The 12,456-nt window shown below is 38.8% G+C and overlaps 1 pseudogene; it reads left to right on the top strand.

Moving 5' to 3' along the window:
* Positions 1 to 1,318: 1,318 nt before the first annotated feature.
* On the top strand, positions 1,319 to 4,133 carry LOC127204908 (elongation factor 1-alpha 1-like; annotated as a pseudogene).
* The last annotated feature ends 8,323 nt before the right edge of the window (positions 4,134 to 12,456 follow it).

The raw sequence follows: 12,456 nt of genomic DNA, 5'->3' as shown, positions 1-12,456 counted from the left end.
ATACTGAGCAATTTCCATCCTCACCCCTGGTTTTCTTAAGTAGTAGAACTTGTATGTCACAAGGATGAATGAACATGCAACTTAAAAATTTGTCTGTTTTATTTTCAATTGACTTCAGGATATTCTTAGCTTCTCATTTTACAGAAAACTGTAAATGGATGGAAACAATTTAAACCTTCATGAGTTTATCCCCATTAATTCTGCCAAAATAAGCAGAATGTTTTGTTCACAAGAATCTACCATTCTATGATGGTCATCAATGTAACCTACACTTAGATATGGAAGTATCAAAGAGAAATAAGTTCAATTGAACTAGAAACCTATGGTATGATTATGGAAAATTTCTAAAGGCTCTAAATCAAAGAGTTTCATTTAGCAACTCCACAATTCCTCTAAATCTTTTTTGGTGTCCTGTATAGTTCTTCCTATTTTCAAATTTTTGCATATAAGAATATTTTAAATATTGTATACTTAAAACATACAAATCCCTACTGGCCAAGAAGCCTGCATCCTTTTTGTTCTTTGAACTACCCTAAATCCCCTGTAAGTTTTGTCTTATGTAGGCTTCAGATAGTCTTTGACAATGGCTTTCTGTGGAGGGCATGAGGTCATGTGATCACAGTTAAACATTAAGGAAAACAAGAATGTTAATTATATAGCATGTCTCTTCAATGGAGAAAATAAAATACCTACTCTCCACCTAGAAAGCTGAGAATGTATATTATTAATGACCTGGTAACCTTTGCTATCTGTAGCAAATCCTCCAGAATGCTTATCTAAGAATCCCCCTCCCTAAACTTTTATCTTTAGCTCTTAGTTAATACAACCCATCAAACCATCTTTAGGGCAAATGCCATATGTACTTTATAGGCTGATGAGCTCTATCTCATCCCAGTCAGAGATCACACCATATCTTAGGCCTTATGACCCATCTTCATGGTCATAATACTCTGAAAAACAGTTTCTATGTAGTCACATCTCAAACTTTATTATGCACCTGGAATTGGAATAATTGTTGATTAGAAACTTTTTCTAACAAATTGAACTATGTTTAAATATACTTACAATAAACCAGCTGAAATTTGATCTCGCCTGACTAAGTTGAGCTGAACACAGTTTTTTTTATTGCCTCTTCACAGTTCATTTTCTAGTTGGCTATGATGTCTGCAGTGAACCCCACAGTTTTCATATAATCATCATAAGTGAGTCTTGGACCAAATGACTTCGACCAAATGTTTTTTACACATAAATTTAGTTGATTTTAGTAAGGTTTGTAATAAAACTCTTTCCACTCAGTAGTTGGAGGAGTGTGAAGAACATGAAGTAAGCTAAGGTCCTGTACATGATGGAAGTACAGAATGAGTACATATACAAAGGAGATCTGTCAGATTCACTTAAACCATCTGGCTTGCTTGTCTAGGCAAGAGTTTCACAGCAGGCTAAAAGACCTGTAGCTGCTTCGTCCAAAATATTTGATGTCTCAGCAGTTCTAGCCTGATGATGAAGCTAGAAAATTCTTAGAGCCACAGGTCTTCATTTTATATTGTAGGCTGGATAATCTAAGTCCCAAGGTCAACAAAGGATGGCAGGAGAAGCACAAAAAAAGGTAGATACGTTCACAAGCAGTCAATGAAGATAGGTAAGAAAAAGGCAATAGGTAAGAAAAGGTCATTTTTATATATGGAATGGTGCCCGAAAGGTGCTTCCTATACTTTTAGAAAGTCTCCTTCATCAGTTAAAGCTTCCAGGAAATACTGTTACAGATAGCTCAGGGACATGCTTCTCAGTTGATTTCAGATTCCAGGTTCATTCAAACTGACAGCCAAAACTGGCCACCATAGTTTATTAAATATTATTTAAGAAATGTGCAGTTCCACCCAGATGAGAAGACGATTGGCCCTGCTAAATTTGGTGAATAGCAATATCCTGCAGTATACATTGAAATTATTTCTAGTATACAGCTTTACTTTTACAAGACAAATTATATGGGAACTAGGTCAACTGATTCATGTATAAAAGTTCTAATGTTGTTTAAGCATAAACACATATTATGTTAAAATTGAAGCAAAATGGCATTTTTTCTTTCGACTAAAAAAGAATAAAATATGAATTTGTAACAAAAATACAATATATTCATATTTTACATGGTAAATTTCTACAAAGTAGTACCATGAAGGTATCAAAATAATATGGTAATAAAAATCTAAATATATACAATATATTTGAGTCACTTTTCCACAATGGATTTGATGTGTCCCAGCCCGTGGGAAAAATTGAATCAGGGTTTAACTGAAAGAGGGAGTGGGGATTGAAAGTCGGGTACAGAGATGCAAGAAATAATGAGTCAAAACTTTCGGATCAAGACTACTTTTAATGCAAACAAGTAAGACCTTTATATAGTAAGGTCAATAGGTTCTATTCTGATCCCTCTCTCCCTAGCTCCCAGGCAAGAAGAACACAATAGCCTGAATAGCTCCCTATAAGAAGTTCCTATTTTTGAGCACCTCTCTGAAAGGATTTCCTCAACCCTCTAGGTGTTTCTCACTAGGGATTTCCCTACTTCTTTCAAAGGTATATAGTCCAAGGATGACCTGGAACACAAAGACCTCCTCTGGCAAAGCTCAGCAACTAGAAGGTCACAGTGTGCAGCCTAAGCACGGGATTTCTGACATGGCAGAATTTAGCACGGCTTCCCACATAGATTTGCCGCCAGAACAAAAGTGTGAAAACCACCACAAACTCAAAGGAAAATTGGGAAAGAAAAAACTCATATTAATACTGTCCCCATTAAACACTAGGTTTTGGGAAATCCACCAGGACTGGCCATCTGATGTACAGATATGGTGGGATCAACAAACAAACCATTGAAAAGTTGGATAAGGTAGCTTCTGAGATGGGAAACTCTCCTTCAAGTATACGTGTATCTTGGATAAACTGAAGCTGAGCATGAGCATGACCATTGACATCTCCTGTGAAAATTTGACACCAAAATTTTTTTTAATTAACATTGATAGCCAAGACACAGAAACTTGATTTTAAAAAAAAATGATTACATCTCAGGAAAATTGTGTTGTCTGATTGCTTCTGGTGTTGGTGAATTTGAGGCTAGTAACTCCAAGAATGGGCTGACCCATGAGCATGAACTTCAGGCTTACATCCTGGGTGTGAAACAGCTAATTGTTGCTGTCAACAAAATGGATCTCATGGAGCCACTCTATAGGCCAAAAAGATAAGAGGAAATTGTTAAAGAACTTAGTATCTACATTATTAAAATTGACTACAATCCTGTCATAGTAGCATTTGTAGCAATTTCTGCCTGTGATGCTGACAGCATACTGGAACCAAGTGTTAATACGCCTTGGTTTAAGAGACGGAAATTCACCCAGGAAGACTAAAGTGTCAGTGTGATCACACTGCTGGAAGCTTTGGATTATATCCCACCACCAACTCACCCAAATGACCAACTTTTGCAACTGACTTGCCAGGATGTCTATAAAATTGATGATACTGTTGCTTTCCCTATGGACAGGTTGAGATTGGTATTCTCAAACCTGGCACAGTGGTTACCTTTGTTCCAGTCAATGTTACAACAGAAGTAGCATCTATTAAAATACATCATGATACTTTTAGAGAAGTTCATCTTGGGGATTATGTAGGATTCAGGGTAAAGAACATGTCTGTCAAAGACTTTAGATGTGGCAATGTTGCGTATGTCAGCAAAAATTACTCACCAATGACTCCATTGCTTGTGTAATTATGTGAATCATCCAGGCCGAATTAGTACTGTCTCTGTACTGGACAATCACAAAGCTCACATAGCTTGCCAGTTTTCTAAGAAAAAAGCAAAAACAAACAAAAAACAACAACAAAAAAAAAACCTGATCATCGCTTGACAAGAAGCTAGAAGATGGCCCAAAATTCTTGAAATCTGGTGAAGCAGCCACTGCTTATATGGTTTCAGGCAGACACATGTGTGTCATGAAACTATACTTCATTGAGTGCTTTCTGCTGTATGTAGCATGAGTCAGACAGTTGCTGTGGGTGTCATCAAATACATGTACAAGAAGGCTTCTGGAGATGACAAGGTTACCAAGTCTTCCCAGAAATATCAGAAGGCTAAGTATCATTCATAACACCTGCCACCCCAAGCTTACTCAGTGATGAAAGAAGGTCTCAGAACTGTTTGTCTCAATTTGCAATTTAAGTAATAGTAAAAGACAGGCCAATGTTGACAGTGTAGAATAAACCCTTCAGAAGGAAAAAAGAACATTTTGTGAAAACACTCTCTCTCTCTCTCTCTCTCTCTCTCTCTCTCTCTCTCTCTCTCTCTCTCTCTCTCTGTGTGTGTGTGTGTGTGTGTGTGTGTGTGTGTGTGTGTGTGTGAATTTTAAGTTGTTGGTTTTTAAAACCAGTACTTTTTAATAAAAACAACTTCACCAAAATCTGTCACAGAATTTTGAGACCCATTAAAACAAGTTTAATGAGGAAAAATCTTTAAGCTTCTTTCAAGAGTAACATTTGAACTGTCTTCAGACTAATTCTAATGAGTCATAATTAGGAAAGAAAAATAGACAAATTGGGCATTTAAGGGAATTCTAGCCAACTCAATCAACTTCCCTTCTAATTTAGGCAACCCACAAAGGCAAACCAAATAACCAAATGAATGCTCATTTAGCAGTTATTCAGCAGCATTACAGGGTCTTCTCTAATTCAGAGTGCAATAATCAAGAGAGGTCATCAGGGAAACATTTTTTAAATAGCATCTTCCAAGATCAAGTGTCCACAGACCAATAAATCTCAATAAGACATGGAGAAAAACACTTTTCAATAAAAAATATAATGGCACTACAGAGAAAATTCTCTACTAGAAATAAAAGAAGCAAATAGGGTAAAGGAATCCACCTGATACCAATAAAAGATTATCTCAAAAATTTTGAATATAGTCATCTCTTCTCAAAGATGATTTGTCAATTCATTCACTAGTATTTTGTTGAAGAAGAAAACAGGATACCACTTTAAGTGTAGCACACAAAAGACAATATAAAATTTAGTATAATGCAAAACTAGAAATGCTAGGCAGGATATGACAGCACACACCTGTAATCCTAGAACTCAGGAGGCTGAGTCAGGAGGATTGCCACTTCAAAACCAGCTTAAATTATGTAGCAAAACTATGTCTCAAAAATAAACTGTTAAAACTGGAACAGAATAAGAGGTGAGACAGCAGATTAGATTCTGCTTTGATCAAAGTTATGCAATGAAATAATTTTAATCTGTTCCTGCAAAGAAACTCACAAACACACCCAGAAATACTGTTTTACCAGCTATCCTATCATCCCCTAACCAGTCTGGTGGCATATGTGTTGGCTAATTTTCTTGATGCTGTGACAAATTATCAGGCAAGCAGCTACTTAAAGGAGGAAATGTGTTGGAGGGCTACCGTTTGAAAACTGGGTCTCTACTGCCATGACAAACATTTTGACAAAAAGCAGTTTCGGGAGTAAAGGGTTTACTTAGCTGAGTCTTCTGCATCATAGTCTATCACTGAAGAAAGATGGGGCAGAAATCTGGAAGCAGGAGCTGATGCAAAGGCCATGATGAGGTGCTCCTTACTCATTTGCTTCTCATGGCTTTTTCAGCCTGCATACTCATAGAACCCAGGGCCACCTTCCCAGAGGTGGTACAATGGGTTGACCCCTACCACAACAATCACTAATTAAGAAATGCCCTACAGAAATGCCTTCACTCTGATTTATGGAGACATTTTCTGAATTGTCATTCCATCCCCTCAAATGATTCTAGACTGTGTCAAGTTGACATAAAACTAGCCAGCACACAATCCATCACAGTGGGGAAAGCATGCTAGCAGTAGCACCAGGCTGTTGATTACACAGTATCTACAGAGTGCACCCTTTGGTCTTCACCTGGAAGCAACTAACAGGGCTAAGTAGCATGACCATCCCCGGTGCTAGTTGTTTCCACTATTCTCTGTGTATTTCCTTTTTAAGAATCAGGGTAGGTGGGCTGGGCATACTGCTCAGTGATTAAGAGCATTGTCTGCTCTTCCAAATGACTTGGTTTGATTCCCAGCACCCAAATGACAGCTCACAACTGTCTTTAACTCCAGTTCCAAAGGAATGATATCTCATACCAATGCACAAAATAAAATTAAATAAGTTATTTAACAAAAAAAAGATTGAGTAAGAAGTACAATAAGGCAAATATTGGTTTATGTTCTAGTCTCACCAGTTGCTGTGATTAAAAACACTCTGACCAAAAGCACTTTAGGGGAAGAAAGGATTTATTTCAGCTTACAGGTGATAGTCCATGATTGAGGAAAGAAAGGGAAAGAACTCAAGCAGGAACTCAGAATAGAAAAAAATGGAAGAACAATGCTTGCTGGGTTGCTTGTGGGATCATGCTTAATCAGCTTTCTTATACAGCCCAGAATCACTTGGCCAGGGAATGACAATACCCACAGCACTGTGTCTGCATCCTCCAATATAAATTAATTATCAAGACAATTTCTTACAGGCATGTGTGATTTAGCAGGTTCCTGAACTAAAACTGCCTTCTCAGGTGACTGTAGGTTTTTCCAAACAGACAGTTGAAGAAGATAGCAATGGCAGTGAATAAGATTCTTCCAAAATACTATTTCAAGAATATTAAAAAAAAAGATTTGAAAATTAAACATGATCTAGCAGTTTTATATCAAAGTACTTACTCACAATAAATAAAGGCATATTACACAAATGTTCATAACACGTTTAGTTATAATAGCAAATACCATAAAATAACCCCAAATGTACATCATACCTGGATAAACAACTGTTGCATAACCATATAATTAAAGTCATTCAACAAAAAATATGTAGCTTTTCATATTTGCTATGACATCAATTGTTGGGCAAAATTTTTAAGAAAATGTGTATACAGTATAACTCTATTTGTATAATGGTCTAGAAAATGCACACTAGAGTGGAAGATATGACTGGATGGTTAAAGTGTGTACTACTCTTGCAAAGAACCTGATTCTGGTTTCTAGCAACCATGTCAGGCAGTTCACACCTGTCTACAATTCATCTCTTCTTCTGTGCCCTATTGGTACATGCACTCACTCACATATGCACGTACACACACTCACATATATACACATAAATAAGAGGGAAATAATTTTTTAAAACTAAAATGCAAACTGATCTACAGGAAGATGAAGCAGATTACTGTTTGCTTACTGGTGGGACAGTGGTGTGGAGAGGTGGTGATAGGCAATAATTAAAAAAAAATGACCAAGAGAATTCTGGGAATGATGGATGTGCCCATTGTCTTGATATTAACACTGCCTTTACCAGTATATATGAACTGCATATTTAAATATAAAAATGGAATATAAAGCCACAAATCTTGAAAATATTTGCAAACTACACATTTAACAAAGGGTGTATACATGGAAAATATAAAGAACTCTAAAAAAATGATGACAGAAAGCAGCACATTTTAATGCATAAGACATGTAAGCAAAAAAAATTCAGAATAAAATACAATGTGTTTTACTTTAGTGCTGTGAAAAATTACTTATTTCCTACTTTCAGGAAAGCAAACTGTTAAACATTCTGGAAGGGAATTTTGACACTAGCAATTCACAACTTTAGATATGCTCATACATTTTGGTCCATCAATTCTGTTTTGTACACCTAAAGAAGAAAATAAATATACTATACAGGTAGTAAAAATGTGTTTGAAAATATTCTTTAAAGCATTTTATTATAATAGAGAATAAGTGTGAACAAACATCATGTGTTAATGAGAAATGACTGTAAATATGGTGGAGAGATAAAGATCTCTGTAGATAACAGACAGCAAGAATATTGTCTAATCAAGTTGCTTAGATTTTTGTCATAGTAGTCTTAATTTTCAAGGTGTTATTATAATTTGTGTACCTCAGGCAAGGAATCCATCAGGATTGGAATGGAAAATGATGTCTTTTGTTATTCATAAACCATAGAGCTCTGAATAATTTGCGTAAATTGAAAGTAGTTTTCGTCTCTATGCTTTATTTTGCAATATTTTCTACAATAAGTAAATTTACATTTTTTATGGATTTTATTACTTTCAATTAGGTACTTAGTCTTCCACGTTGGTAGCCTTCAGGTAATGATTCACCAGATTAAAAATGAGTGTGAAAGTCAGAATAAAAAACGAGAGTGAGGAGAGGATCCAAGATGGCGGCGAGCAGTGTGGACCGCGTTTGGAGGCTCCAGTGAACAATTCAGGGAATTGCACAGATTTCTGAGCCAGGAACACCGAGGTCCGAACATCACGGCAGCGGGAGTGCTCCACGGTTCGGAGGCACCAGGGTGCGGAGGACCTGCGTGCCCCTGCACACAGGAGGAGCGTGGTATTTCTCTAATCGGAGCTACAGCAGCAGAGGCAGCAGCACCAGCGGCACCAGCAGCGGCGGCTGAGGTTTGCAGCTCATAGCCTTCCGGTGGAGGCGATTGGTGTGGTGGCTGGTGGGAATTGCTGCGGGAGAGGGGACTCGGGGCAGGATTTGGGTCGCGTGGAGCCTTTGGACCCAGACTGAACTCGGCGGACAGTTCGGCCCCAGAGTCCGGGTACTGGCCCGGCCCAGCAAGCAATTCTGCCTGAGGCACTAACTCAGCGTGCCCACAGCTCCCCTGCTGTGGCGCAGGCTTAGTTGAGCTCACAGCTCCACACTAGGCACCACCTCAGCTCAGCGGCAGCTCCTCTGCGGTGACACAGTCTGGGCGGAGCACTTGGTTTCACCACAGGCGCTAACTTAGAGCAGCTGCAGTTCTCCTGCTGTGGCACAGGCTTGGTGACGTGCTCAGTTCCATCCTAGGCACCACCTCAGCTCAGCGGCAGCTCCCCTGCGGTGACACAGTCTGGGCGGAGCACTTGTTCCACCACTGGCGCTAACTCAGAGCAGCCGCAGTTCTCCTGCTGTGGCGCAGGCTGGACAGAGCTCTCGGTTCCACCGCTCTAAGACTCGGGTTGGACACAGTGTTGCAGTTTGAATCCAGAATTCCTGGCTGAGAATTGGTTGTCAGTTCGGGCCCTGATCAATAACTGACCACAGCACGCACTTTGGGCCAAAAGGCCCTAGCGGAGCTTGGTGCATAGTCCCAGCCCAAAAATTCTGGCTGGACCCTGTGTGCATTTTGGGCCCAAAATCCCTAGATGAGCTTGGTAGACGGTTCAGGCCCTGAGAATCTAGCTGAGTTCTGACCGTGGTTTGGTCCCAGTGCTACTGGCTGGACTTGGCAGGGAACACAGAAGGCTGTGGATACCCTTGGCCTGACCCAACGCTCATTCAGAGACCCAGATCAATTGCAGGATCCACGAAGAGGGGGCTGAGGATCACTGGCTGTGAGAGACCAGAACAACAGGGCTAACCTCCTACAACCACACCAGTGAAGCTTTGAGCTCACAGCCTAGGGAAATCGTGAGAAAACAAGTGAATCTATCAGTCAGACACCCCCATTCAACTCTGAAGCTACCCAACAAAACAAAGATGGCAAGATGTCTAAAGACAACGAAAAAGCATACGCAAAAAACCCCAAAACAACATGGCGTCTCCAGTTTCCAGCTATCCCAAAGAAAACAACCCAGAGAACTCAAATACAATGGAGTACAAGAAAATGACCTCAATCCTTAGTAATGAGGATGATAATGGAGGAAACAAATAAAATTCGTAATCACAAATGCAGGAAGACGCAGACAAACAGGTGAGAGACATAAAAGAAGCACATAGAGTGGAACTGGAAAAATTGCAGGAAAATGGCAAACAACCAGATGAAGAAATAGCTAAAACGGTTCAAGCTCTGAAGACCTATAAAGAGGCAATGGAAGAAACTCAGGAATATACAAAAATCAGATGAAAGAAATCAAAAAATCAGTTCAAGATCTGAAAATGAAAATGGATTCAATGATAAACACACAGACAGAAGAAAAACGAGAACGTGAGACCTCAGAGAAGAAGGCGAGCAACACAGAGGTGAGCTTTTCTAACAGAATCCAAGAGATGGAAGAACGAATCTCAGGGCTAGAAGATACAATCACAGATATTGAATCAACCATTAAAGAAAATGCCAAATCTGGAAAACTCCTGACACAAAACATCCAAGAAATTAAGGACACCATGAAAAGAAAAAATCTGTGGATAATAGGCATTGAAGAAAGAGAAGACATCAGACTCCAGGGCCCAGAAACTATTCTCAACAAAATCATAGAAGAAAATTTCCCCAATCTAAAGAAAGAGATGCCTATAAACATACAAGTGGCCTACAGAACACCAAATTGAATTGACCAGAAAAGAAAAACTTCCCGCCACATAAAAATCAAAACACAAAACATGCAGAACAAAGAAAAAATATTAAAAGCTGCAAGGGAAAAGGGCCAAATAACATTTAATGGTAAACCTATCAGAATTACAACCTGACTTCTCAGCAGAGACCATAAAAGCCAGAAGGGCCTGGACAGAGATCCTGCAAACCCCTAAGAGAACACAGATGCCAGGCCAGACTACTTTACCCAGCAAAATTATCAATAACCATTGATGGAGAAAACAAAATATTCCATGACAAAAAACAAATTCAAACAGTACCTATCCACAAACCCAGCTTTACAGAAGGTACTAGAAGGAAAACTCCATCCCAAAGGTCAAGCTACAACCAAAACTACCCAGGAAATAGATAACTATCCCATGGCAAAAACACAACTACACAAACGCTCGACTGGAAACAACATCAAAATTAAGACTCTTAACAGTCACTGGTCATTAATATCTCTCAACATCAATGGCCTCAATTCTCCAATAAAAAGACACAGACTAACCGAATGGGTACATAAACAAGACCCAACATTCTTCTGCATCAAGAAACACATCTCACCCATAATGAAAGGCATTACCTCAGGGTAAAAGGTTGGAAAAAAATATTCCAAGCAAATGGTCACAAGAAGCAAGCAGGTGTAGCCATTTTAAGTATCGAACAAAATAGACTTTCAAACCAAAATTAATCAAAAGGGATGAGGAAGGACACTTCATACTCATCAAAGGTAAGTCAACCAAAATGACATCACAATTCTGAACATCTATGCTCCCAATACAAGGGCACCCACATATGTAAAAGATCTCCTAAAAAGCTTAAACCACACATCGATCCCCACACAATAATAGTGGGAGACTTCAACACCCCACTCTCACTGAAGGATAAGTCATTGAACAGAAACTAAGCCGAGAATAACATCATTAACCAATGCCATGGGTCAAATGGATCTAACAGATATCTATAGAACCTTCACCCAAACAGAAAGAATACACCTTCTTCTCTGCACCCCATGGAACCTTCTCCAAAATTGATCACATCGTAGGTCACAAAGCAAGCCTCAACAGATAAAAGAGGATTGAAATAATACCTTGTATCCTATCAGATCACCATGCTTTTAGGCTGCAATTCACAACACAGAATAACAAAAAGCCTACACGTTGTGGAAACTAAACAACTCTCTGCTAAATGACACCTGGGTCAGGGAAGAAATAAAGAAAGAATCAAGGAGTTTCTGAAATTCAATGAAAATGAAGAAACACATACCCAAATTTTGGGATACATTGAAAGCAGTGCTAGAGGAAATTCATAGCACTAAGTGCCTTTAAAAAGAATTGGAAACATCGCACATAAGCATCTTAACAACACAACTGGAAGCCCTAGAAAAAAAAGAAGCAGAAACACCCAAGAGGAGTAGACGCCTGGAAATTATCAACTCAGGGCTGAAATTAACAAATTAGAAACTAAAGAAAAACAGTCCAAAGAATCAACAAAACAAAAGCTGGTTCTTGAGAAAATCAACAAGATAGACAGACCATTAGCCAAACTAACTAAAAGGCAGAGAGACGTATTGAAATCAACCAAATCAAAATGAAAAGGGAGACATAACACAGACACTGAAGAATTCAAAGAATCATAAGATCCTACTTGAAGGCATATACGCCACAAAATTTGAAAATCTAGGGAAAATGGACGATTTTCTTGATCAAGTTCACTTGCCAAAGTTGAGTGAAGAACAGATAAACAAGTTAAAAATTGGCCCATTTCCCGACAGAAATAGAAGCAATCATCGATGGGCTCCCAACCAAAAAAAGCCCCAGGGCCAGATGGTTCAGAGTGCAGAATTCTACCAGACCTTTAAGGGCGAGCTAATACCGATACTCTTCAAGCTACTCCAAAGATAGAAATGGATGGAAAATTACCAAATGCATTCTATGAGGCCATAGGTCTCATTGATACCTAAACCTCACAAGACTCAACAAGAAAGAGAATTTCAGACCAATTTTCTCTTATGACATAGATGCAAAAATACTAAATAAAATACTTGCAAAACGAATACAGGAGCACATCAAAGATATCATTCATCATACCAAGTAGGCTTCATTCC

The sequence above is a fragment of the Acomys russatus genome, chromosome 21 (assembly GCF_903995435.1).
Source record: "Acomys russatus chromosome 21, mAcoRus1.1, whole genome shotgun sequence".
In the NCBI taxonomy this organism is placed as follows: Eukaryota; Metazoa; Chordata; class Mammalia; order Rodentia; family Muridae; genus Acomys; species Acomys russatus.
The sequence above is the reverse complement of the archived record's forward strand: the minus strand, read 5'-3'. Positions and strand labels throughout refer to the sequence as shown.